Source organism: Bombina bombina, chromosome 4, assembly GCF_027579735.1.
Source record: "Bombina bombina isolate aBomBom1 chromosome 4, aBomBom1.pri, whole genome shotgun sequence".
Taxonomy (NCBI): Eukaryota; Metazoa; Chordata; class Amphibia; order Anura; family Bombinatoridae; genus Bombina; species Bombina bombina.
Window position 1 is genome coordinate 1,109,555,545 of NC_069502.1, and position 25,885 is coordinate 1,109,581,429.

Below are 25,885 nucleotides of genomic sequence, written 5' to 3' on the forward strand. Positions count from 1 at the left end.
GGGCAGTCTGCAGAAGCTTAGATACAAGGTAATGACTGAGGTAAAACGTGTATGAATATAATCGTGTTGGTTATGCAAAACTGGGGAATGGGTAATAATCTTTTTAAACAATAACATTTCTGGAGTAGACTGTCCCTTTAAGCATTGCGTTTTATGCATCACTCACAGTTTAACTTCAAGTTTGGTGTAGAGAGCGAAAATTGTGTACAATTATATCCTTAATATTTAAAATAAAAGGTTTTATTTCTTGAGCCATTAAAGGGACAGCAAACACCTTGATATTTTTTTTAAATAAATTCTTTAGTTATGTGTAGTAGAACAACTTTGCAGTATATTGTCATTATTTAATTTGCCCCCATTTCATGTAATTTAGCTCTGAAAATGGAGCAGTTTCTAATTCTCAGAACCTGAGATGCACCCCCTGGCCTCTTAAGGCTGACTTTCCCTAATTGTGTCATACTAACTATATGACAGTGATTATAGTAACTAGCCTTGTTGTCTGTGGACTAAATCCCACATGATCTCCTCCAATAAGGCAAATGGTGGGTGGCGTTTGACTATTAAGAACTAATTGCAGTAAAAAGAATGTTAACTAGTTTAAAATATTAAGACTTAGCTGATATGTTATACTTTAGCAACACAACAGAATGTTTTCTAATTACAAGGTGTTCACTGTCCCTTTAAACTCTAAAAACAGCTGTCTTTTAGAGGGAGAGGAACTCAGGTATTTTACCATCACCTGTCTTGGTGGTCCATTTAGGTTAAGTTGGCATCCTGTCATTCCCACTCTGTGGGCTCTCTCTGCTTCAAAAGGGGTGTCCTCTTCAGGTAGCTTCAGCAGGCATGGTAGAATATTTTCAGCAAAGTTCAAAAGAGCTGTGTTTGGTATAGATTCAGGAAGGCTACTGTCCTCAATTTGTTTCAGCGTGACCGGTTTTCTAGGTCATCAATGTTCTCTGTTAAAGGGACAGTCTAGTATAAATTAAACTTTCTCCAACATTGGTGTGTCCGGTCCACGGCGTCATCCATTACTTGTGGGAAATATTCTCCACCACAGGGAAAGGCAAGGAGAGCACACAGCAAGAGCTGTCCATATAGCTCCCCCTCTGGCTCCGCCCCCCAGTCATTCTCCTTGCCGCTCTGAACAAGTAGCATCTCCACGGGGATGGTGAGGAGTTTGTGGTGTTAGTTGTAGTTTTTTATTCTTCTATCAAGAGTTTGTTATTTTAAAATAGTGCTGGCTTGTACTATTTACTCTACAACAGAAAAGTGATGAAGATTTCTGTTTAAGAGGGCTATGATTTTAGCACAAGTAACTAAAATCCATTTCTGTTACCACGCAGGACTGTTGAAACCAGAGAACTTCAGTTGGGGGTAACAGTTTGCAGACTTATCTGCTTCAGGTATGACTAGTCTCCTTCTAACAACACAGGCTAATGCTAGATGACAGTCATTTTTCCCCTCAGGGAAAACGGTAAGCCATTTTTCTTTCACCTCAGCAAAAAAGATAACAGGCTTCCCCTTTTTGATTTTTATGCTGGTAGACACTGTCAGGGGCCAAATCGATTGTTTTTTATTACAATATGATGGCAATTGAAATGTTTTATAAGCTCATATACACTTGGGGACGTTTTTTATTGATCTGGCTTGCTTTAGACACCTAAATCTAGTCAGGAAGGCCCCTTCACTCTAGTGTACTGAGGGAGGAGGCCTCATTTTGGCACTTCAGTTAATTTCAAGGCAGTGCATGCAGTTCCATGTGAGAGGGTCCTGTGGCTCAGAAAGTGACTCCAGAAGGCTTATTTCTGTGGATGATTGACCCCTAAGAAAGGTAAAAGCTGCAGCAATGCTGTAGCAGGGATTGTGGTGTATAAAAACGGTTAAATCCAACATTTAGCTCCGGTTTGCTTGTTTTAAGAGCTAGAGTCTCCATATTTGCTGTGCAATACTTTCTAAGCATTAAGACACTGGGGTCCAAATTTCAGAAAAATCGGGTATTGCCTTCATAGTTTTTTGAACATTCAGAAATAGTGTTTCATTTTATTATTTAAAGAGACAGTAACGTTTTTGTTTAAAATCGTTTTTATTGCATTGTTTGCCTGCCTAAATCTGTTTAACATGTCTGTATCATCAGATAACCTATGTTCTGTGTGTGTAGAGACAAATGTGGTTCCCCCTTCGAGTGTTTGTGATAATTGTGCCATAGCGTCCAAACAAAATGAGGACAGCTCTGTTACATTTCATAATGTTGCCCAAGATGATTTATCTAATGAAGGTAGTGGGGATAGTTCTACATCCTCTCCTTCTGTGTCTACACCAGCTTTGCCCGCGCAGGCGGCACCTAGCGCGCCAGTGCTTATTTCTATGCAACAATTAACAGCAGTAGTGGATAATTCTATAGCAAATCTTTTATCCAAACTGCCAGCATTTCAGAGAAAGCGTGATTGTTCAGTTTTAAATACAGATAAAAGGGATGAACAATCAGACGCTGACGATGCTTTATCTATTTTACCCTCACATCAATCAGAATTGGCTGTGAGGGAAGGGCTGTCTGAGGGTGAAATTTCAGACTCAGGAAAAATTTCTCAACAGGCAGAACCTGATATAGTAGCATTTAAGTTTAAGCTAGAACATCTCCGTGCTTTGCTAAAGGAGGTATTAGCTACTCTGGATGACTGTGATTCTATGGTAGTACCAGAGAAGTTGTGCAAATTGGACAAATTTTTAGAGGTCCCAGTGCACGACGACGCCTTTCCAATACCCAAAAGGGTAGCGAACATAGTGGAAAAGGAGTGGGAGAAGCCAGGTGTACCCTTTGCCCCACCTCCTATATTTAAGAAAATGTTTCCCATAGTAGACCCTAGAAGGGACGCATGGCAGACGGTCCCGAAGGTTGAGGGAGCTGTTTCAACACTAGCGAAGCGCACCACTATTCCTATAGAGGACAGCTGCGCTTTCAAAGATTCTATGGATAAAAAATTGGAAGGATTGCTTAAAAAGATTTTTGTTCAGCAAGGGTTCATCCTTCAACCAGCTACGTGTGTTATTACTGTCACTTCAGCGGCGTCCTTTTGGTTCGAGGAACTAGAAAGGTCGCTCCAGAAAGAGACTTCCTATGAAGAAGTCATGGACAGAATTCACGCATTAAAATTAACTAATTCCTTTATATTGGATGCCGCCTTTCAAATAACGAAATTGGCGGCGAAAAACTCAGGTTTCGCTATAGTAGCGCGGAGGGCGCTTTGGCTAAAATCCTGGTCGGCAGATGTGTCGTCCAAGACTAAGTTGCTTAATATTCCTTTCAAGGGTAAGACCCTTTTTGGGCCGGAATTGAAGGAAATTATTTCAGACATCACTGGGGGTAAGGGCCATGCCCTCCCACAGGATAGGCCTTTTAAGGCTAAGAACAAGTCTAATTTTCGTTCCTTTCGCAATTTCAGGAACGGACCGGCTAATAACTCCACTGCTGCTAGACAAGAAGGTAACGCGGCCCAGCCCAAACCCGCTTGGAAGCCCATGCAAGGCTGGAACAAGGGTAAACAGACCAAGAAACCTGCTGCTGCTACCAAGACAGCATGAAGGTGTAGCCCCCGATCCGGGACCGGATCTGGTAGGCGGCAGACTATCTCTCTTCGCTCAGGCTTGGGCAAGCGATGTTCCGGATCCCTGGGCACTAGAGATAGTTTCCAAGGGATACCTGCTAGAGTTCAAGGGACTTCCTCCAAGGGGAAGGTTCCACCTGTCTCGCTTATCTTCAGACCAGATAAAGAAACAGGCTTTCTTACATTGTGTAAGAGACCTATCAAAGATGGGAGTGATAAACCCAGTCCCCTCCGGGGAACAAGGTCTAGGTTTTTACTCAAACCTGTTTGTGGTTCCCAAAAAAGAGGGAACTTTCAGGCCAATTCTGGATTTAAAGATATTAAACAAGTTCCTCAGAGTTCCATCCTTCAAAATGGAAACCATTCGGACAATCTTGCCGACAATCCAGCAGGGTCAATATTTGACTTCCGTGGATCTAAAGGATGCGTATCTGCATATCCCAATCCACAAAACTCATCATCAGTTCCTGAGGTTCGCCTTTCTGGACAAACATTACCAGTTCGTGGCTCTTCCATTCGGTTTAGCCACCGCTCCCAGAATTTTCACAAAGGTGCTAGGGTCCCTTCTAGCGGTCCTAAGGCCGAGGGGCATCGCTGTAGCACCTTATCTAGACGACATCCTAATCCAAGCATCGTCTCTTTCCAAAGCAAGGGCCCACACAGACATTGTGTTGGCTTTTCTCAGATCTCACGGGTGGAAGGTGAACATAGAAAAGAGTTCACTGTCACCGTCCACAAGGGTTCCTTTTCTGGGAACAATAATAGATTCTGTGGAAATGAAGATCTTCCTGACAGAAGTCAGAAAGATAAAGCTTTTAAACGCTTGTCGAGTTCTTCATTCTATTCCTCAACCCTCCATAGCTCAGTGCATGGAAGTAATAGGACTAATGGTCGCAGCAATGGACGTGGTTCCTTTTGCTCGAATTCATCTAAGACCATTACAGCTGTGCATGCTCAATCAGTGGAAGGGGACTATACAGACTTGTCTCCCCAAATTCAAGTAGACCAGGTAACCAGGGACTCACTTCTCTGGTGGTTGACCCAGGATCACCTGTCTCAGGGAATGAGTTTCCGCAGACCGGAGTGGGTCATCGTCACGACCGACGCCAGCCTCTTGGGGTGGGGCACGGTCTGGGACTCCCTGAAAGCTCAGGGCCTATGGTCTCGGGAAGAGTCGCTTCTCCCGATAAACATTTTGGAACTAAGAGCAATATTCAATGCGCTCCTGGCTTGGCCTCAGCTAGCGGAAGCCAGGTTCATAAGATTTCAGTCGGACAACATAACGACTGTTGCGTACATCAATCATCAGGGGGGAACAAAGAGTTCCCTAGCGATGAAGGAAGTAACCAAGATCATCCAATGGGCAGAGAATCACTCCTGCCATCTATCTGCTATTCACATCCCAGGAGTAGACAACTGGGAGGCGGACTATTTGAGTCGTCAGACTTTCCATCCTGGGGAGTGGGAACTCCAACCGGAGGTCTTTGCTCAGTTAACCCAATTATGGGGCATTCCAGACATGGATCTAATGGCGTCCCGTCAGAACTTCAAGATTCCTTGCTACGGGTCCAGATCCAGGGATCCCAAGGCGACTCTAGTGGATGCATTAGTGGCGCCTTGGTCGTTCAACCTAGCGTATGTGTTTCCACCGTTTCCTCTCCTTCCCAGGCTCATAGCCAGGATCAAACAGGGGAAGGCCTCAGTGATTCTGATAGCTCCTGCGTGGCCACGCAGGACTTGGTATGCAGACCTGGTGAATATGTCATCGGCTCCACCATGGAAGCTACCTTTGAGAATGGACCTTCTAGTACAAGGTCCATTCGAACATCCAAATCTAGTTTCTCTGCAGCTGACTGCTTTGAAATTGAACGCTTGATTTTATCAAAGCGTGGGTCCTCGAATTCTGTGATAGATACTCTGGTCCAAGCCAGAAAGCCTGTGACTAGAAAGATTTACCATAAAATATGGAAAAAATATATCTGCTGGTGTGAATCCAAGGGATTCTCCTGAAGTAAGATTAAAATTCCAAAGATTCTCTCCTTTCTCCAAGAAGGTTTGGATAAAGGGTTGTCAGCTAGTTCTCTAAAAGGACAGATTTCCGCTTTATCTGTCTTGTTACACAAACGACTGGCAGCTGTGCCAGATGTACAATCTTTTGTTCAGGCTTTGGTTAGAATCAAGCCTGTTTACAGACCCATGACTCCTCCTTGGAGTCTAAATTTAGTTCTTTCAGTTCTTCAAGGGGTTCCGTTTGAACCTTTACATTCCATAGATATTAAGTTATTATCTTGGAAAGTTCTGTTTTTGGTTGCTATTTCTTCTGCTAGAAGAGTTTCTGAATTATCTGCTTTGCAATGTAATCCACCCTATCTGGTTTTCCATTCAGATAAGGTTGTTTTGCGTACTAAGCCTGGTTTTCTTCCAAAAGTTGTTTCCAACAAGAATATTAACCAGGAAATAGTTGTTCCTTCTCTGTGGCCGTATCCAGTTTCAAAGAAGGAACGTTTATTACACAATTTAGATGTTGTTCGTGCTTTAAAGTTCTACTTAGAAGCAACAAAAGATTTTAGACAAACCTCATCTTTGTTTGTCGTTTACTCTGGTAAGAGGAGAGGTCAAAAAGCTACTGCTACCTCTCTCTCTTTCTGGCTGAAAAGCATTATCCGATTGGCTTATGAGACTGCCGGACGGCAACCTCCTTACCGAATCACAGCTGACTCTACTAGGGCTGTGGCTTCCACATGGGCCTACAAGAACGAGGCTTCTGTTGATCAGATATGTAAGGCAGCGACTTGGTCCTCTCTGCACACTTTTGCCAAATTCTACAAATTTGATACTTATGCTTCTTCGGAGGCTATTTTTGGGAGAGAGGTTTTGCAAGCCGTGGTGCCTTCCATTTAGGTAACCTGATTTGCTACCTCCCCTCATCCGTGTCCTAAAGCTTTGGTATTGGTTCCCACAAGTAATGGATGACGCCGTGGACCGGACACACCAATGTTGGAGAAAACAGAATTTATGCTTACCTGATAAATTACTTTCTCCAATGGTGTGTCCGGTCCACGGCCCGCCCTGGTTTCCTAATCAGGTTGAAATTTTTTTTTCTTTATACTCTACAGTCACCACGGCACCCTATAGTTTCTCCTTTTTCTCCTAACCATCGGTCGAATGACCTGTGGGGGAGAATATTTCCCACAAGTAATGGATGACGCCGTGGACCGGACACACCATTGTAGAAAGTAATTTATCAGGTATGCATAAATTCTGTTTTCATTATTCACATAGGACTTTTTTTTTTTTTTTTTTTTTCAAACAATTTTTTATTGAAGTCGTAGTCAAATACAATATATAAAGGTATACCCAAAACATTTACAAATAGTTGTATACATAGTACTATTGACAAAGTAATATATTCAAATATTCCAGGTGTAGCTATAAAATGTGGGTTATCATATAAAGGGACTTCAGTTTTATCATAGAGTATCTTAACAGTAACAAAAGCAAAGATGAACCTCTCCCAGCTAAATAAATGAAAGATTAAAGTATTTACTCATATAAAAATAGGGCTAGGGAGGGGATGGCTCTAAAGTTTTATGGGGGAGGGGGATGCAGCGGGCGAGAGCCGCTCAATATAAAATAGGGGGGGGGGGGGGAAAGGAAGGGGAAAAGGAGGGCGGAGCCAGGTAGCATGTGAAATTGATAAATATACTAAAGATTTAGGGCTTGTAAGTACTCTATTAAACAGAATTATAACAATATTATTTAGTAACATCTAAGAAGTGTATGTTTCGTCTAGAAACGAACAGACCAATTTCTCTGTCATCATGCATGCCATTAGGTATTATTTACATGTCTCAGACCAAGCTCATTAAATCAACTATTATGCTGAGCCGTGCCTTCCCAGTGAACACGGCCCAGCAGCGTTTACAATATCTAAAAGTGAGGTAATAAATCACGCTGTTGTAGGTAGAGGGAAGCTATGTGAGAATATATATTTGGAAGAGCGATCTCATTAAACTAACTATAAACCACGTGACGTGTATACAGTTAGCTAAATGACTAGGAGGTAAAAATAAATATTATAGTATATATAAGCATATTTAACTGAAAAATAGTCCTAACTGACTTTAAGGGATTAGACATCTCTTCGTGTATGTCAATATAAGCCATCATACACCAAACCTATGCTGCAAGAATATATAGTTTTGTCATTAGGAGTTTATATGTACATCAAACAGTTAGTAAAAGTAGGTCTCCAAACACATAAGTAACACATTTAAACATTTAAAGTGCCTGAGAATCAGTATTATATATCCTTATGTAGAGATGTTGATAGATAGAAATAGCAGTTTATATATATATATGAGACAACTAGGGTATCTCTGCTTAGGGAACCATGAACAGTAAAATCTGGTAACAGTAAAACATACAGTGCTCGACCTAGAACCCAAAACCTCTTGGTTACAGAATAAGTAAAGACCTGGGATTACAGAAATATGTCCACGTGGCTCCCTAATAGTAACGCAACTCAAAGCTTCCGAGTAGTGAGAATTCTGCATTCTTGTAGTATTAGAGGCCTCTGCTAAACATATAAGAACATTCTGCTTTTAAACAGCTTTTTGTGTACTTAATGACAGGTAACATATAGCTAATATCAGGCATAAAACATAGAAAAGCATGCGTATTAATTAGGCCCATGAAATATACTTAGGGGACCTAAGTTAACCTAAAAATGGACACACAGGTACCAGAAGAAAAATACATAGTTTTGCAATAAACTTGAGATTGGGTTTGAAGCGACTGCTCACTGAATGGAATCATGAAAACTTATCAATAGATATTGTATGTGTGTTGCCACCTCTCTTTAATAAAAAGGTACTGGGTAGACCTAGGGTATGTACATCATGGAAACTTTATATTAACAATAAGCCAGTGTCTATAATAAATGTAAGCTTATCCGTATTGATGAGTCTGAGGATCTATCTGTTAACGAGTTTCATCAGTTCATAGCCTCATAGAAAACTATAGTTCACTAACGAAATCTCTCAGCTGTATCGTGGAGATCAGGCCGCAGACAAAATAAGTGGCCTCCTGGATCGAAAAGACCTCTCACCAACTCTGTGCAAAGAGCAGCAGCCATCCCCTGAGAACTAATTGCTGCCACGCTCAAAGCAAGCAATGTAGGTATAGGGAAGCAGTCTCTCAAATCGCTATCTCGCACGGACCAGCAAGCAGGCATACCCCAGCCGTCGAGGGAGGGGGCTTCAGGGTAAGTAGGACTATTATAGCTCCACCGGATCACGCTATCAAAAAAGAGTTCAGATAGTTTTACAAGCTCACTCCTAAGCTCAATGTCCCCGGGTGTGTAACCGCCAGAAGGGGGTAAGTACCGCAGACTAGTGCTCTTGAGGGGATTCTCCTGCGCATATAAGCGAACATCTTTCTGACCCACGAGGGTGATCACCTCCTCAAAATCAGAGTCATTGCCGGGCAGGATAGAAACCGCAGGTGTACCGGGCTTATCAACACTATGAACCACTTTTGGCTCCGCAAGCTGCTTCAGATGCTCGAGAGGCTGGTTACTGCAGGCTAGGGGATCTACACTCCCCCATTCGTCTGTCGTCTGGATCATCCGTGGCGTAGTGACATTCTGTAAACTAATGGATAAATCATTGAAACTTGTCCGCATCTGTAAGCTGAACATCCGCAGAGCTTTAAAAATAGCATTGGTATCTTCCTCCATCCTGCATGGGACAGTATGCATAGGCCCCAGAGACCCGGGTGTTTCCCAGTCTGCAGCAGTCATCTGAGGTATAATCGGGTAGTATAAATAAGGTAAAAACGGCCACTAATATGGTAAGGGCACTTATGCTCACTTAGAATTAGTTTTTAGAGACAATTATAAAAGAGTAGCTCCAATTTTCTGTTATTTTCAATAAATTTCAGCAGGAGCTCTATAGAACATGACTTCTCTGTTAGGCTGTTGGCTCCGCCCCCCACATAGGACTTTTAATTTTAATCAACTTTCCAATTTACTTTTATCATCAAATTTGCTTTTTTCTCTTGGTATTCTTAGTTTAAACTAAACATAGGTAGGCTCATATGCTAATATCTAAGCCTTTGAGGGCTGCCTCTTATCACAGGCTTTTTAAATCTCTTTTCAACACAAAGAGACAGAAAGTACACGTGGGCCATATAGATAACAATGTGTTCAGACACAGGGGGCTATTTAAGATTTAGCACAAAACAATGCTAAATTTAAAATAATAGATAATAAACAGTCACAGTCATGTGATCAGGGGGCTGGGAGAAGGTTCCTAGATAGAAGGTAATCACAGAGGTAAAACCTATATTAATATAACAGTGTTGGTTTTGCAAAACTGGGGAATGGGTAATAAAGGGATTATCTATCTTTTAAAACAATAACAATTCTATGGTAGACTGTCCCTTTAAGAGTTTGTTCTGCTTCTGTAGATTAGTTACTCTTAGCGAGGTTTCTTGCTGCCGATCTTCCACCTCTGCTAATCTTTGTTCTGCTTGTGTCAGTCTCGTAAAAATTATTTAAATACAGAATTCATGGAGTCTATTCCTATTTGCAATCTCTCAATTTTAGGCAGGAAAAGGGCCGAAATTTGTGCCACTATAGGGTGGGTTTTTTGAAGTTCTTGGCTATCAATGTCCATTAGAGTCCTTTCTGATCCTGATGCTTCAGAATGGTGTTTAGATTTTCTCTCGGCCTGCTTCAGCCTATGCGACATCCTGTCTGTTTGTTTGTTTTAGGTATCAGTATTTAAGCATACAGAAAGGTAGAGCTTCAGGGTTTTAAATGGAAGCTGGATGAGAGCAGATACAGTAATATGGTTTGCTATGTCTCGACAGAGAGTGAGTTTATGCAGGGATCAGCATTTATTTTTCATTCAACCTTTTAGTATGTTCCATGTGGTCTATGGAACTGCAGCTATTTTTGAATAAAGTCTATGTTAGGGGCAGTGAATTTGTCAGAAATCACATCTTGCTTGTAGATTGTATGGTTGGAGGGATTCTTCTATTTCCTTGAACTGATTATGGGGTATTGGTGCTTATTATTGATGGGCCTCTGGTTAAGGGGCACTGTAACCCAGTATATTGTGGTGTAATCTAGATCTAGGTCAGAGCCTTTCTGTAGATTGATCTAGTGAGATCTGGGCTTTATGATGGGGAAGCAAAGGAGAGTGTGTTCTCCCCTGCTGAGTCCTTACCCCACGTGGTTGAGTCCGTTTTCCCCAAGCTCACTCTAATTTTCCCCTTGTCAGTAGATGCTGTTTTGGGCTTATGATGGCTCTCGAGTGGAGGATTGAGGTCCGGGTTGTGTGCGCTATGAGGCACGGTTCCTGCTGTTATTGTTGCGGGCTAGTTGCGGCTCCTTTTCTGCTTTCCGGCGGCTGAGGCGTTTTTTAACCTCCAGCTGTGTGATCGGGTGGTTCCCAATGTCCCAGCACAATGCGGTGCCTAGGGATACGGTGCTGGGACAATATTTAGGACGGCAGTGGATGTTTTGGGGGGATCGAAGACGAAGCTCCCCTCTCCTGCTGCCGCTCCTTAAGCCTGCTCACCGGAAGTTTCTAATTTAGTTTTATTATCTATTTTGCTTAGTTCTATTGGTATCCTTTGTTAAAGAGTAATCTTAGGTGAGCTCAGGAGCATGCACATGTACTGTTTGTACAATTGAAATACATAGATTCAAATGCTGCTGCCGCCATAGAATTCTAATGATGTGTACACGCTCCTGAGCTCCACTCCAAAAATCTTGCACAAAAGCCTAAGGACAGTGGTGGCTTTTATAGCCACAACGTAGAGACCAACTCTATATTAATACATTGGGTTTTGGAATGGGATGTTTGACAAACTAATATAGGTGTGACGGTCAAATGTCCACATTCTATTGGTGGTATAGTATGTAGTCTGCTGTAAACACTTTTCATGAAAAATAATTTCCACCAGTTTTATTTTTGATTTTAGCAGAAAATCTCGCCAAAAGAAAAAAGGAGGTTTTCTCAATGAATGACAAAAAAAACAAACACTTTTAGCATATTAAAAGTAAAAAAAAAAGATCATTGATCAACATGTCCATGTAAAAATGGCATTTAGATTGTTTAACACTTATCAGAGACACTACTCTGCCCAGCACCTAGGTTACACTTGCTGATTGGTGGCTAAATGTAGCCACCATTCAGCAAGCGCTATCCAAGGAGCTGAACCAAAAATGGGCTGGCTCCTTGCTAGTCAAAAAAAGATAGCAAGGGAACGAAGAAAAATTGATAAAAGGAGTAAATTAGAAAGTTGCCTAAAATTGCATGCCCTATCTGAATCATGAAAGAAAAAATTTGGGTTTAGTGTCCCTTTAACTCATTTTGGTTTTCTGTGATTGACAGCCATTATCAGCCGTTGAATGTGCTGCTAATGATAAATGGAGATTTAATATTGTGGGAGTTATGAACCTCAATCAAACAAGAATTTCATAAATACTGAAATTGATCTCATATTTAGATATTTTCATTTGTTTAATAATAAAATGTTCTGACAAATAAGGACATTTATTATTATTATTATTACTCTAGTGTTTCTCTTTAAGAAGAATGTTGTTATTTTTTTCAGAAGATTAGTAACATGATTAATATTAATACTATAGAAAAAAAAATGCTGCAATGTTGCCCTGTGTGATAATAGCAGTTTTTGTTTTTTCTAGACTGTATTATGTATTTCTGTAACCTACCTGCCTGACCATATATTTTATTTCTCAACCACTTTGCTTCATGGCTTCCTAGCTTTCTTCCAAAATTCAGTACACTCTTTACTACTCCATCTAAACTTCTCTCTTTATCGTCCTCCCCAGGCCTCTTCTAGTGGACATCTTCCTTAAATTCATTGTGATGGACACTCCATTGACTTTTTTTTTATCCAACCTCTGTTCTGTTTTTCAATTAGGTACTCCCTTACTGATCATTACCTCTTAAAGGACCAGTGAATACAGTAGATTTGCACAAACAACAAACGCATGATAAAAAGACAATGCAAAATCACTTAGGCATCTACTTATCAAGCCGTCAACTTAGTTGCATTCAACGGCACTAATACGCTCGCCTAAGATCGCCTAACTTCGCTGCCGCGGACCTGAATACATTCTCCAAAGTTACCAACAAAAAGCTGCCAAGGACGGCGCAATGAGCAGCGGACTGTTGTTAACTAACAGTCATCGATCTTGCTGCTCTTCGGCTTTTTCCCAGCTTTATTGGTATACTGTCACCAAACACCCACACTATACTACACTATACTACACTGTTTTACCCCTATCCCGCTGCTCACGGACCCCGCCGCAACTAAATTAAGTTATTAACCCCTAAACCGCCGCTCCTGGAGCCCACCGCCACTCTAATAAACGTATTAACCCCTATCCTGCTGCTCCCAGAGTCCACTGCCACCTAATCTGCCGCCCCCTACACTGCTGCCACCGACATTATACTTATTAACCCCTAATCTGCCGTCCCCAATGTCGCCGCCACTATATTAAATTTATTAACCCCTAAACCTAAGTCTAACCCTAACACCCCTAACTTAAATATAATTAAAATAAATCTAAATAAAACCTCCTATTAATAAATAAATTATTCCTATTTATAACTAAATACTTACCTGTAAAATAAACGCTAAGCTAGCTACAATATAACTAATAGTTCCATTGTAAATAGCTTAGGGTTTATTTTTATTTTACAGGCAAGTTTGTATTTATTTTAACTAGGTAGAATAGGTATTAAATAGTTATTAACTATTTAATAACTACCTAGCTAAAATAAATACAAAAGTACCTGTAAAATAAAACCTAACCTAAGTTACAATAACACCTAACACTACACTATATAATTAAATAAATTTACTAAATTAAATACAATTACCTAAATTAAATTAAATTAGCTAAAGTACAAAAAAACAAACACTAAATTACAGAAAATCATAAACAAATTACAGATATTTAAACTAATTACACCTAATCTAATAGCCCTATCAAGATAAAAAAAGCCCCCCCAAAATAATAAAAACCCCTAGCCTAAACTAAACTACCAATAGCCCTTAAAAGGGCCTTTTGCGGGGCATTGCCCCAAAGTAATCAGCTCTTTTACCTGTAAAAAAAAATACAAACAACCCCCCCAACAGTAAAACCCACCACCCACACAACCAACCCCCCAAATAAAATACTAACTAAAAAACCTAAGCTCCCCATTACCCTGAAAAGGGCATTTGGATGGGCATTGCCCTTAAAAGGGCAGTTAGCTCTTTTGTGGCCCAAAGCCCTAACCTAAAAATAAAACCCACCCAATACACCCTTAAAAAACCCTAACACTAACCCCCTGAAGATAGACTTACTGTTCTGAAGACCGGACATCCATCCTCAAGGAAGCAGCAGAAGTCTTCATCCAACCGGGCCGAAGTCCTCAACGAAGCTGGGAGAAGTCTTCATCCAAGCCGGGCGAAGTGGTCCTCCAGAGGGGCAGAAGTCTTCATCCAGACGGCATCTTCTATCTTCATCCATCCAACGAGGAGTGGCTCCATCTTCAAGACATCCGACGTGGAGCATCCTTTTCCTTCCGACGACTACCGACGAATGAAGGTTCCTTTAAGTGACGTCATCCAAGATGGCGTCCCTTAGATTCCGATTGGCTGATAGAATTCTATCAGCCAATCGGAATTAAGGTGGAAAAATCCTATTGGCTGTTGCAATCAGCCAATAGGATTGAGCTTTCATCCTATTGGCTGATCCAATCAGCCAATAGGATTGAGCTCGCATTCTATTGTCTGATTGGATCAGCCAATAGGATGAAAGCTCAATCCTATTGGCTAATTGCAACAGCCAATAGGATTTTTTCAACCTTAATTCCGATTGGCTGATAGAATTCTATCAGCCAATAGGAATCTAAGGGACGCCATCTTGGATGACGTCATTTAAAGGAACCTTAATTCGTCGGAAGGAAGAGGATGCTCTGTGTCGGATGTCTTGAAGATGGAGCCGCTCCGCGCCGGATGGATGAAGATAGAAGATGCTGTCTGGGTGAAGATTTCTGCGGGCTTGGATGAAGACTTTGGCCGCTTCGTTGAGGACTTCTAACGGCTTCTTGGAGGATGGATGTCGGATCTTCAAAACTGTAAGTAAATCTTCTGGGGTTAGTGTTAGGATTTTTTTAAGGGTTTATTGGGTGGGTTTTATTTTTAGGTTAGGGTTTGGGCTGCAATAGAGCTAAATGCCCTTTTAAGGGCAATGCCCATCCAAATTCCCTTTTCAGGGCAATGGGGAGCTTAGTTTTTTTTAGTTAGGGTTTTATTTGGGGGGTTGGTTGTGTGGGTGGTGGGTTTTACTGTTGGGGGGTTGTTTGTATTTTTTTTTACAGGTAAAAGAGCTGATTACTTTGGGGCAATGCCCTGCAAAAGGCCCTTTTAAGGGCCATTTGTAGTTTATTGTAAGCTAGGTTTTTTTTTATTTTTGGGGGGCTTTTTTATTTTCATAGGGCCCTTAGATTAGGTGTAATTAGTTTAAAGCTTTAATAATTTCTTTTTTATTTTTTCAATCTTAGTGTTTGTTATTTTGTGTAACTTAGTGTTTATTTTTTTTTAACTTTTAGATTTTTGTAACTTTGTAGTTTTTTAGTGTAGAATTAAATTATTTGAGTAGGGTTAGGTGTTTAAATATATAATATAGTTAATTTAATTTGTAGTTTAATGTAATTTTAGCATAAAAGTTAGGTTAGATTTATTATTAATTTTAATATAGTTTAATGTAATTTAGTATAACCGTTAGGGTAGATTAATTAATAGTTTAATATAGTTTAATTTAAAACTAAAGGTAAGTTTAAATTTTTTATAAGATAGGGATGAGTTAATATTTAATGTACAGTTAGCGGGTTGTTAGGTTTAGGGATTAATAGGTTTATTTAGTTTATGGCAATGTGGGGGGCGTGCGGTTTAGGGGTTAATACATTTATTTTGTTGCAGAGGGATAGGAGTTAATACTTTTATGTAGGTGGCGGCGATGTTGGGCCGGCAGATTAGGGGTTAATAAGTATAATGTAGGTGGCGGCGGTGTAGGGGGAGGCAGATTAGGGGTGTTTAGACTTGGGGTACATGTTAGGGTGTTAGGTGTAAACATAATTTTTATTCTCCCATAGGAATCAATGGGATATCGGGCAGCAGCAAACATAAGCTTTTGCTGCTTTCAGACTCCCATTTATTCCTATGGCATCCGCAGCCTCCAGGGCGGCGGATTGAAAACCAGGTACGCTGGGCCAGAATAGTGCCGAGCGTACCTGGTAGACATTTGTTAACTAGCAAAAGTAGTCAGATAGTGCCGAATTTGCATTCGGAACATCTGTAGTGACGTAAGCATCGATCTGTGTCGGACTGAGACCGGCGGATTGTATGTTACGTCACAGATTTCTACTTTTGCCGGATTGTAGGGTTTGATAACTAAGGCTAATCAGGCTCGCCACAACTCTGCTTCGAAATTCCAGCGTATTTGTGGTTGACGGATTGATAAGTAGATGCCTTAGTCTGAACTTCAAATGAGTAGTAGATTTTTTTTTTTTTTGACAAATTTCAAAGTTATGTCTATTTCCACTCCCATGTGACAGCCATCACAAAAGCATATACGTATATTCTGTGTATTCTCTGTAGGAGCTGTTGACTCAAAAAGTGTAAATATAAATAGACAGTGCACATTTTATAAATGGAAATAAATTAGAAAGTTGTTTAAAACTGCATGCACTATCTGAATAATAAAAGTTTAATTTTGACTTGAGTGTCCCTTTAACTTGAAATATTACTGTATCCCCTCAGCACTCAGCAGTATCCATACCCTCCAATATGCAAGGGTTTAAACCCACAGAAATGTTTACTAGCTATGTGATCCTTATTCTCAAATATATTGACAATTTCCTGCTCCAGCATGTCTGTTGACCAGTCACACACTAGTTTCTTTCTTGAACTCAACTGCATCAGCTACCCTACACTACCCTATACTACCCCAAATACACATAGCCCCAGACTAATCATTCCAAGTTCACTTGCTACCTCCAATGATGCTCTTACACTATTCTTTTCCATTAAATATTTCTTTTACTTCATGCAAACAATTCTGCCCTAGCCTTAAAACCAAAATGACTCTTGTTTACCCTCCTGTGCACTCCTCATATACCTCTTTCCTGTCCAACTGCCATTCTTAGCTGTTGCACAATTGTGAAAGGTTTTCTTTTTTTTATTCGGTCATCTTACAAACTGCCCACTTGATACTATCCCATCACACCTTATTCCCTCTTTCTCTACCACCCTAACTCTAGCTTTTACCTATATATGCAACTTCTCCTTATAATGTTGCATATTTTAATCCCAGTTCAAACATGCAAGACCAGTTTTGAAAGACTTTCTCCTTCTTACTGTCACCTAATCTCTAGCATTAAAAGTAAGGCAATTCAGATGGAATAGAAGGATCAAATGGCCAGTCCAAGTACTGCAAATCTGAATCGACAAATGGCTCTGCTTATCTGGCTTGTTATAGGGAGTCTGAAGCAACCACATACTCAAGTAGATCAGTTTTGTTCCTCGGTATTCTGAGCTTCTGTCTCATATTCTTCTGAAGCAAATGTCCCTTTGTTTGTTTCCTTTGTCAGATGTATTTGTTGGGGACCATATGCAGTGTCAAGAGGCTGTTGCTGCATATTGATTTGGTTTTAAACCTTGTTTGTTTTCATCTTCATATTGATGTTTGGTTTTAAACCTCTTAATTCAAACTTCATCCAAGGCAGAGCACAAATACTAGTTTGACCTCAGCTTTTGCTTGAGAATTTAAATGATAATTCGTACTTTTAACTGCTATTGTTTGGAAGCCATGTCTATTCTTTACTAAGATTTGGTGCCCACTGTAACTGCTAAAACTGTTTTAACATATGTCATGGTTCTTGCCCACTGAAAGATTATATTTATAAATGTAGTTGATAGTCTTAACAGACCTGTTGGAATAATGCTGCTCTGTATTATAAGTTTCAGCTTGTACTTTCTGAAGCTTTAAAAGATTAGTAAGATAGTATTTGGGTTGCAGAGTCTTTGGATGATTTGGCATTACTGTCAATAGACAGACACCTACACGAACATCAGCTGGAGATCTGTCTTAGAAGTTTATCATGCGTCCCCTTTGAGCCATCTTATCTTGTTGCTGAATCTGAACCTATGATACATTGCCATTTTTTCTGAAGCCCCCTGATATATGCTTTTTACATTCCTCACTTGCCTTAAGAGCTGCAGGGGTGAATATTGCCGGACAGATTAGTCGGCATGCTAAGGCACTGTGGCTGAGCTCTGTAGCGACCCGAGGGTTGCAGGTTTGATCCCCGGCAGGGTCCACTCAGCCTTTCATCCTTCCGAGGTTGATAAAATGAGCAGCGCCTTGAGACCCTTACGGGTGATTAGCCGCGCTTTACAAGTACCCAATACATAGATACAATATTGCCAGATACCTCAGCAGATTACTTAACCTTTCACCCTCAATTCGAACATCTACTTTTCAATAGTGGTGATAAATGTTTTAGGCACTACATGATGTTTTATGGACCAGAAATGTGTTGATCATATAGGGATACGTTACTGAAATAATCTCCAGTACATGTTTTGATGGTTGATGGAATGCCAAACTAGTCTGGAATACTTATTACTCTTGTTTCTTAGGGTCTGATGATCAAAAACTCTCCAGCATGGAGAGAAATCACACACAATCTTTGGATTTTTTTTCCAGCTGTATATTGTAATCTAGGTGAGTCTTCTTCACATCTAAACCCCTGTATAGCCAGAGAAACAGCTCTTAAGATAAAATGTAATGTGCCTTACTAAAATGTAAGGAATCTCACAGTACTAAAGAGACATCTTAGATATACTCGCAGAGCGGAGAGATCTAGATCATCAGGCCCTTAGACTTTTGCCACATTTTAGAGGAAGCAAAACATAGCAATTTATACAGACCATAAAAATACTGTTTTGTTTTTAAGTCTGCTGAACAGTGATGTCCTTAAAAGGTCAGCTGGGCTATTTATTTTCTAGATTGCCCTTACACTTCACATATAGACCAGGCTGGAGAAATGCTAAGGAGGATGGTTTGCTAGAAAGTATTCTTCCATAATTTTTTGGCTCCTGTACCTGGTGTAAAAGATCAGATTAAAGTTATTCCCAAAGACCAGTTTCAACTTCCTACTGACTCTACTTTGATTAAGAAGAAAGAATATTCTCAAAGGATAAAATATTCCGCCACTCTTCCATTTAGGTTGAAGATTTGAAACATTGCCACTACTCTCCTCTTGCTGGCCATTTTGATGTCCTTAAACATCTTATTACAAGACTAGTCCTAAAGCCAGTGTACATGGGCCAATTTTTTAAGTACCGCGGTTCCAACCCTTGCTCCCTCTCTCTCCCCCCTCTCTTTTGCGCTCTCTCTCTCTCCCCCTCTCTCTTTTGAGCTCTCTCTCTCCCCCTTATTTTGCGCTCTCTCTTCCCCCCCCTCTTTTGCTCTGTCTCTCCCCCCTCTTTTGCTCTCTCTCTCTCTCCCCCCTCTTCTGCTCTCTCCCCCCCTCCTTTGCTCTCTCTCTCTCTCCCCTCTTTTGCGCTCTCTCTCCCCCTCTTTTGCGCTCTCTCTCCCCCTCTTTTGCGCTCTCTCTCCCCCTCTTTTGCGCTCTCTCTCCCCCTCTTTTGCGCTCTCTCTCCCCCTCTTTTGCGCTCTCTCTCCCCCTCTTTTGCGCTCTCTCTCTCCCTCTTTTGCACTCTCTCTCTGCCTCTTTTGCACTCTGTCTTTTGCGCTCTCTCTTCCCCCTCTTTTGCTCTCTCCCCCTCTTTTGCTCTCTCTCTCTTCCCCCTCTTTTGCTCTCTCTCTCTCCTCCTCTTTTGCTCTCTTCCCCCTCTTTTACTCTCTCTCTCTCTCTCTCCCCCCCTCTTTTACTCTCTCTCACCCCCTCTTTTGCTCTGTCTCTCCCCCCTCTTTTGCTCTCTCTCTCTCTCCCTACCTCTTCTGCTCTCTCCCCCCTCTTTTGCTCTCTCTCTCTCGCCCTCTTTTGCTCTCTCTCTCCCCTCTTTTGCTCTCTCTCCCCCTCTTTTGATCTCTCTCCCCCTCTTTTGCTCTCTCTCCCCCTCTTTTCCGATCTCTCTCCCCCTCTTTTCCGATCTCTCTCCCCCTCTTTTCCGATCTCTCTCCCCCTCTTTTGCGCTCTCTCTCCCCCTCTTTTGTGCTCTCTCTCCCCCTCTTTTGTGCTCTCTCTCCCCCTCTTTTGTGCTCTCTCTCCCCCTCTTTTGCGCTCTCTCTCCCCCTCTTTTGCGCTCTCTCTCCCCCTCTTTTGCGCTCTCTCTCCCCCTCTTTTGCGCTCTCTCTCCCCCTCTTTTGCGCTCTCTCTCCCCCTCTTTTGCGCTCTCTCTCCCCCTCTTTTGCGCTCTCTCTCTGCCTCTTTTGCACTCTGTCTTTTGCGCTCTCTCTTCCCCCTCTTTTGCTCTCTCCCCCTCTTTTGCTCTCTCTCTCTTCCCCCTCTTTTGCTCTCTCTCTCTCCTCCTCTTTTGCACTCTTCCCCCTCTTTTACTCTCTCTCTCTCTCTCTCTCTCCCCCCCCCCTCTTTTACTCTCTCTCACCCCCTCTTTTGCTCTGTCTCTCCCCCCTCTTTTGCTCTCTCTCTCTCTCCCTACCTCTTCTGCTCTCTCCCCCCTCTTTTGCTCTCTCTCGCCCTCTTTTGCTCTCTCTCGCCCTCTTTTGCTCTCTCTCTCCCCTCTTTTGATCTCTCTCCCCCTCTTTTGCTCTCTCTCCCCCTCTTTTCCGATCTCTCTCCCCCTCTTTTCCGATCTCTCTCCCCCTCTTTTGCGATCTCTCTCCCCCTCTTTTGCGCTCTCTCTCCCCCTCTTTTGTGCTCTCTCTCCCCCTCTTTTGCGCTCTCTCTCCCCCTCTTTTGCGCTCTCTCTCCCCCTCTTTTGCGCTCTCTCTCCCCCTCTTTTGCGCTCTCTCTCCCCCTCTTTTGCGCTCTCTCTCCCCCTCTTTTGCGCTCTCTCTCCCCCTCTTTTGCACTCTCTCTCCCCCTCTTTTGCACTCTCTCTCCCCCTCTTTTGCACTCTCTCTCCCTATTTTGCGCCCTCTCTCTCCCTCTTTGGCGCTCTGTCTTTTGCGCTCTCTCTCCCCCTCTTTTGCTCTCTCCCCCTCTTTTGCTCGCTCTCTCTTCCCCTCTTTTGCTCTCTCTCCTCCTCTTTTGCTCTCTTCCCCCTCTTTTACTCTCTCTCCCTCCCCCTCTTTTATTCTCTCTCTCCCCCCCTCTTTTGCTCTCTCTCCCCCTCTCTTTTGCTCTCTCCCCCTCTATTTTGCTCTCTCTCCCCCTCTCTTTTGCTCTCGCTCTCCGCTTTCTTTTGCTCTCGCTCTCCGCTCTCTTTTGCTCTCGCTCTCCGCTCTCTTTTGCTCTCTCTCTCCGCTCTCTTTTGCTCTCTCTCTCCGCTCTCTTTTGCTCTCTCTCTCTCCGCTCTCTTTTGCTCTCTCTCTCCGCTCTCTTTTGCTCTCTCTCTCCGCTCTCTTTTGCTCTCTCTCTCCGCTCTCTTTTGCTCTCTCTCTCCCCCCTCTTTTGCTCTCTCCCCCCTCTTTTGCTCTCTCCCCCCTCTTTTGCTCTCTCCCCCCTCTTTTGCTCTCTCTCCCCCTCTTTTGCTCTCTCTCCCCCTCTTTTGCTCTCTCCCCCCCTCTTTTGCTCTCTCCCCCCTCTTTTGCTCTCTCTCTCCTCTCTTTTGCTCTCTCTCTCTCTCTCTCTTCCCCTCTCTTTTGCTCTCTCTCTCCGCTCTCTTTTGCTCTCTCTCTCCTCTCTTTTGCTCTCTCTCTCTCTCTCTCTTCCCCTCTCTTTTGCTCTCTCTCTCCGCTCTCTTTTGCTCTCTCTCTCCCCCTCTTTTGCTCTCTCCCCCCTCTTTTGCTCTCTCCCCCCTCTTTTGCTCTCTCTCTCCCCCTCTCTTTTGCTCTCTCCCCCCTCTTTTGCTCTCTCTCTCTCTCTCCCCCTCCTTTGCTCTCTCTCCCCCCCTCTTTTGCTCTCTCTCTCTCCCTCCTCTCTTTTGCTCTCTCTCCCCTCTTTTCCTCTCTTTCCCCTCTCTTTTGCGCGCTCTCTCTCTCTCTCTCTCTCTTCCCCCCTCTTCCCCCCTCTTTTGCTCGCTTTCTCTCTTTCCCTCCTCTCTTTTGGTCTCTCCCACCTCTCTCCCGCCGGCCACGCCCCTCACGCGCACTCCCACGAGGCCACGCCCGCACCACGCCTGCCGGTCACGCCCCCATCACGGCACGCCCGGCCACGCCCCACCATGCAGCTTCCGCAGTGCGCACTACTCTGCTGCTCAAGGCCAGGTATGTTTGTCCTCTGCAGTCTCTACTGCGCATGACTGCATCTGACAAACATACCTGGCCTTTTATTATATAGGATATTTCTGTTGTCTTGCTATAGAATAACATATCAGCCAAGTCTAAACATTTTTAAATTAAGTTCACATTATGTTTGTAGCATTTATTTCTGAACAAATAAAAATCCACCCATAATTTGCCTTATTTGGAGGAGCGAATCCAGGCTTTAGTCATTTTGCTAGTATAAAGTGAATTGTTTTGCGGTTGTTATCTGTTAAAGGGATAGCAAAGTCAAAGTTAAACTTGCATGATTCAGATAGAGAATGTCCTTTTAAGACACTTTTAAATTTACTTCTATTTTTAAATGTGCTTTGTTCTCTTAATATCCCTTGTTAAAAAATGAATACGCACATATCCACTGCCGCACATTAGCTGCTGCTAATTGGTGCCTGCACACATTTGTCTCTTGTGATTGGCTAAATAGATATTTTCAGCTTCCTGTCAGTAGTGCAATGCTGTCCCTTCAGCAATGGATAACATGAGAATGAAGAAAATTTGATAATAGAATTAAATTGGAAAGTTGTTTAAAATGGTATGTTCTATCTGAATCATATTTTTTTTTTTTTTTGGGGGGGGGGGTTTACTATTCCTTTAAAGCCAATTAGGGAAACATATGTAGCAGTGTTCACTGTGAGAAGTCTGCAGAGATTAAAAGTAGCCACAAATTTCAGAGCTAAATTTTATGGGAAGGTTGCAAAATAAATAATGAAATTTGCAATAACTAAACATTTTTAAGTGAAATATAATATGTTGCAATAAAATAAGCAGGAAGATCACAACATTATACAACATCAAACATACATCATAGTTTATATTAATACAAACAGGGAAAAAGGTAAAAAGAACAGATGGAAAACAGGATTTGGAAACCAAAAGCAAATCTTCAAAAATAATAGTATTAAAGGGATATTAAACACAATGTATTTTCTTTCATGATTCAGATACAGCATGCAACTTTCTAATTTACACCTAATATCAATTTTCCTTTATTCTCTTGGTATTTTTATTTGAAAAAGCAGGAATGTAAGCTTAGGAGTCAGACCATTTTTGTTTTAGCATCCTGGGTAGTGCTTGCTGTTTGGTAGCTATATAACACACATGAACTAGCAGTCTGTTGTGAAAAGCTAATAAAAAAAAATATGATAAAAAGCTGTCTGTAGTGACTTAGAAACAGGCAGAAATTTAGAGGTTTAAATGTTATAAAGTGTGTTAAAGGGACACTGAACCTATGTTTTTTTCTTTTGTGATTCAGATACAGCATGAATTTTTAAGCAACTTTCTAATTTTCTCCTATTATCAAATTTTCTTCATTCTTTTGGTATCTTTATTTGAAATGCAAGAATGTAAGTTTAGATGCCGGCCCATTTTTGGTGAACAACCTGGGTTGTCCTTGCTGATTGGTGGATAAATTCATCCACCAATAAAAAAAGTGATGTCCTGCGTTCTGAACAAAAAAAAGCTTTGATGCCTTTATTTGAAAAAGATAGCAAGAGAACAAAGAAAAATTGATAATAGGAGTAAATTTGAAAGTTGCTTAAAATTGCATGTTCTATCTGAATCACGAAAGAAAAAAAATTGGGTTCAGTGTCCCTTTAATATAACAATGTTGGTTGTGCAAAGCGGTGGAATGGTTAGTAAAGGCATTAGCTATCTTTTTAAACAATAACAATACTTTTGGTGTATAATGAAATGTTGGAGTGTAGTCGTGAGAAACTATTTCTGATCTCATATGAAGACTACATTTAAAAAGTTGTCTGACTCATAACTATGGTATATCTTTTCTAGAGACAAAATGAGATCCACATTGTTTACCCATTGGTCTATGGTAAGTGCTTGAGCTTTCTTCCAATAACGTGGAATTAGTCTTGTAGGGCTATGAAGCATGTATTGAAAGAGCTTTTTTCTATACTTACAGCCAATGTGGGGCAATTTGTTTAAAGGGATAGTAAACCCATTTTTTTTATTTCATGATTCAGATAGAGCATGAGATTTTAAGCACCTTTCTAATTTACTCCTATTATCAATTTTTCTTTGTTCTCATGCTATCTTGATTTAAAAAAGCAGTACTGTAAGCTTTAGAGCCAGACCATTTTTTGTTCAGCACATGGGTAGCACTTGCTGATTTGTGGCTAAATGTAGCAAACCAATCAGCAGCTCTACCAAGGTGTTGAACTAAAAAATGGGCCGGCTCCTAACCTTTTATTACTGCTTTTTCAAATCAAGATAACATGAGAACAAAGAAAAATTGATATTAGGAGTAAATTAGAAAGTTGCTTAAAATTGCATACTCTATCTGAATCATGAAAGAAAAAATGAGGGGTTAGTATCCCTTTAATTGGACAGTTGAGGGTTCTTAGCATAATTCACTTCCTATAAGCCTAGTAATATAATGTGTAATCCCAAAATAGTTATCTGAGGGCAATGTCACCAGATATGTGAGAGTGAGCCTATCCTACTACATAACCTCCAACATTTAGGTAAAGCGGAGGGGTATATTTTATGCAGATGCAAGAGGGGAGGTACCATCTTGGCAAAAATCTTATAATTTGTCTCAACTACAGCTGCTGAGAATGATGAATTTTGAACACTCAAACAGCATTTGTTCCAGTCAGCCTTATCCAATCATTGTTCCAGCTCATCTCTCATTTATTTATAAAAGATGGAAATTGAACATGCCCAGACCTCAGTAATAGTTTATATGTAATAGAGATGTGTCTTTTAGAAATTTCTATTGAGGAACATATTTTTTCAAAAGGAGTGACTGCTCTAGTAAGAGGAAATTTCGAACCTGAAAATAAGAGATCCAGGTATGAAACGATAGCCTATTTCTCTCTATGTTTTTAAGAAGCCCGTTGTGTAGCAATAAATGCACTGGTCCTGCTATTACAGGTGATCTATTGATAGTGTCGTGAATGTAGAATGGGTTGTTAAAGAGACAGTAAAAATCTAAATAAAAATTTTATGATTCAGATAAGGCGTGCAATTTTAAACAACTTTCCAATTTTACTTTTATCATCAAATTTGCTTTGTTCTCTTAGTATTCTTACTTGAAAGCTAAACCTAGGTAGGCTCATATGATAATTTATAAGCCCTTAAAGGCTGCCTCTTATCTGAATGCATTTGACAGTATTTATATAACAGTGTTGGTTAAGCAAAACTGGTTAATGGTAAATAAAGGGATTATCTATCTTTTTAAACAATAACATTTTTAGTGTTTACTGTCCCTTTAAGGAGGGGTGTGAGGGGGGGATATATGCCCAGAGATGCATTTAAAGGTGCTCAGGACTCTGTCCCAAATCTTTAATGACTCCGCTATCAGAGGATTAGAGTACGCTTGATGCATGACCCTGGGGACCCAGGCTACATCTCAGATGAGCGGATTATGAATTATTGAAGCTTCAATATGAACCCAGGGTTTACAGTGTTTATTCTGGCTTCAAGCTTCTATCTGGGCTAAAGGGTTGGTATAATAATAATTTAACAAGTTAGGGACCCCTAACCCACCCTCCTCTTTACTGAGATTTAAAGTGGAGCGGGGTATTCTTGGTTTAACTCCAGCCCAAATGAATTTATCTATTTCTCGTAGAGTTTCTATTATAACTAAACATTTTATATTAAAATCTCAAGGTGTCTACAGTCCCCTTAAGACACAACACCTGGTTTTGGATGTTGGAGTTTAAGGAATACATTGTCAACTGTCCTCTGTGTGCCAAGTATCATTTTCTTCTACAAGATATGATGAGTCCACGGATTTCATCCTTACTTGTGGGATTTATCCTCCTGCTAACAGGAAGTGGCAAAGAGCACCACAGCAGAGCTGTATATATAGCTCCTC

General features: G+C 41.3%; 1 protein-coding gene across 1 annotated transcript in view; it reads left to right on the plus strand.

The window, feature by feature from the left end:
• The window catches only part of HHAT (hedgehog acyltransferase), a 1,153,474-nt gene that overhangs the window by 71,669 nt on the left and 1,055,920 nt on the right, over positions 1-25,885 (plus strand). The gene's annotated exons all lie outside the window — the stretch shown is intronic.